The following is a 2742-nucleotide window of genomic DNA, read 5'->3' as shown; positions in this document are numbered from 1 at the left end:
CTCTCATAATATCTCAGAAAATCTGTTCCAGTGACCTCTTTAATTCACTCTCAACATGTGCATACATTGTTGCCTCAATTATTAACACAGAAATATTGTCATTTTCTCCCATTGAAATACAAATTTCTTTTTTTCCCTTTTTTAAAACTTCCTGAAGTTCACATCTTCCATCTAACCTAGAATAATGTGGCTTCTGTTCACCCTGATTAACAGAAATTGTTCTTGCCAAGGTCTTCAACATGCGAGCTACTAATTCAGATTTACTCTCTTTTATGTGATTTGTGGCACCCAACACTACTGAGATCCAGTTCTCCTTTGGGTTCACTGACTTCACTCCTCCAGCTTTTCTACCTCTGGGGCGATTCCTTTTCATGTTTAATTACTTTTCCTCCACCAGCTCCTTATTTATTGATATTTTTGTGGGCTTTATCTATGACCCCTGTTCCCCATTCTAATCTATACACTATGCTGGACAGGTTCACACACGATGGTTTTGACTACCAATTCTGTATTTTACTCTGAATTCTAGTCTTCTGGGTCTAGACTTCTAGGCTTGTCTGTTCAGCTGTCTTCAACCTTTTAAACTCAGTCTCTACACCTTATTGCTAGACCCACTTCCCTTATATAAAATCTTTCATTGGTATAAATTTCTGAAACAATTTCAAATGCTTTAGGATGGCAAGTAAGACTTTCGGTTCTGCCATCTTCTCAAGCTTCAACCTGTCATTCTCACCACTTAACAGATTTCTACAAAAGTGTCATGCTCTCACCCACCTTTATGTTTGCTTATGTGGCTCCCTCTCCTTGAAGTACTCATCTCACTCTCTGGAGAATTCTTATTATTCTTCCAAAACTAGGCTCAGACTTCACTGTCCCTAGTCCTTTCAGATTCCCTTGGTTAGGTCCATTCCTTCTTTATGCATCCAGCACAAAAACACAGCATTTGTGTTCTATAACATAGTATTATTGTAACTTCTATTTCTCTGTGCAAACTACTTTAACACAATGTAATCTGCTTACTCATTTGTTATTCTCTTCAACTCCATCTTTTGCCTGTCAAATCACGACTTCCCAAAGGCCTGTCTTTTTTTTCTTTTGTAAGATTTCCAGTGCCTAGTATAATAGCTGGCTCACACTTGGGGCTATGCATTTACTGAGTAAACTGTTTTTTAAAGGTTTAGAAAATTTTCCCATCTTCTGTTTTCCTTTGGAGTCTGAGATTTTTAAAAACTAGAAAATCTTAAGTGGGGAAAACAGACTTTATTTCATGAAATTGATTCATTTTTAAGACTGCCACAAGTTCTTAGGACTTCTGCAGCGAACTAAAAAAAAAAAAATTAATAGCTTTAAAGTGATTTTCTAATCAAACTATATTTTTTCCTACTTAAATTAGCATCTTAGGTGTAGTTTGGAAGTAACAAGAAAAATAAAGGAGGAAGAGAAAGTTATGACCAACCTAGACAGCATATTGAAAAGCAGAGACATTACTTTGTCAACAAAGGTCCGTCTAGTGAAGGCTATGGTTTTTCCAGTAGTCATGTATGGATGTGAGAGTTGGACTATAAACAAAGCTGAGTGCTGCAGAATTGATGCGTTTGAGCTGTGGTGTTGGAGAAGACTCTTGAGAGTCCCTTGGACTGCAAGGAGATCCAACCAGTCCATCCTAAAGGAGATCAGTCCTGAATATTCATTGCAAGGACTGATGCTGAAGCTAAAACTCCAATTTTTTGGCCACCTGATGTGAAGCGCTGACTCATTTGAAAAGACCCTGATGCTGAGAAAGACTGAGGGCAGGAGGAGAAGGGGACAACAGAGGATGAGATGGTTGGATGGCATCACCAACTCAATGGACATGGGTTTGGGTGGACTCTGGGAGTTGGGGATGGACAGGGAGGCCTCGCATGCCTCCCTGTTCATGGGGTCGCAGAGTCGGACACGACTGAGTGACTGAACTGAACAGAGGGTGGGTTTTTTGGCCTCTTTTTTGATGAAAACCATGCACCAAGTTTGATAGAAATTTAGGAAAAGTAAGTTGCAGAGGCTGAGGTAGGTTGCAGTTTATTTTTATCTATTATTTGGTCCTTTGCTCGAAAAATGCATAATTTTAAGATTTTGTTTGGTATTAAAATGTTAGTTGTAAGAGACATGGTATTAAGCTTATGCAATTGGTGTCTTTCTAATGAGAAATCCAGCACCTTTACACCCAGATTTTTTCTGTTTACATGTTGCATATAGTGTATAACACTGTATAAAGAGACAGAAAAACCTCACATTTATCTTACAAATGGCCAAAATCAGTATTTTCAATTGTGATTTATTTGTCTCAAGATATTTTAAAAAGTGACTAACAGGTATTAAAGTATTCCACATATTTATTACACAGTCAAAGCTTTTCCTTAAAATTAAATAACTGATAAGGACTAAATTAAAATTGAAGTTTTATCATATTCATTACATTTACTAAGTCATTCTCAAGTGTGTATACAGTTGTCCCATACTATCTGTAGTGGACTGATTCCAGGACTCCCCACAGATACCAAAATCTGAGGGTGATCAAGTCTCTTATGTAAAATGGCATAGAATTTGCATGTAACCTATGCACATCTCTCATAAACTTTAAATCATCTCTATATTACTTGAAATACCCAATACAGTGCAAATGCTTATGAAAATAGTTGCCAGCGTGTGGCAAATTCAAATTTTGTTTTTTGGATATTTCTGAAATTTTTTAATTTTAAATTT

The sequence above is a fragment of the Budorcas taxicolor genome, chromosome 7 (genome assembly GCF_023091745.1).
Source record: "Budorcas taxicolor isolate Tak-1 chromosome 7, Takin1.1, whole genome shotgun sequence".
Lineage (NCBI taxonomy): Eukaryota > Metazoa > Chordata > Mammalia > Artiodactyla > Bovidae > Budorcas > Budorcas taxicolor.
The sequence above is the reverse complement of the archived record's forward strand: the minus strand, read 5'-3'. Positions refer to the sequence as shown.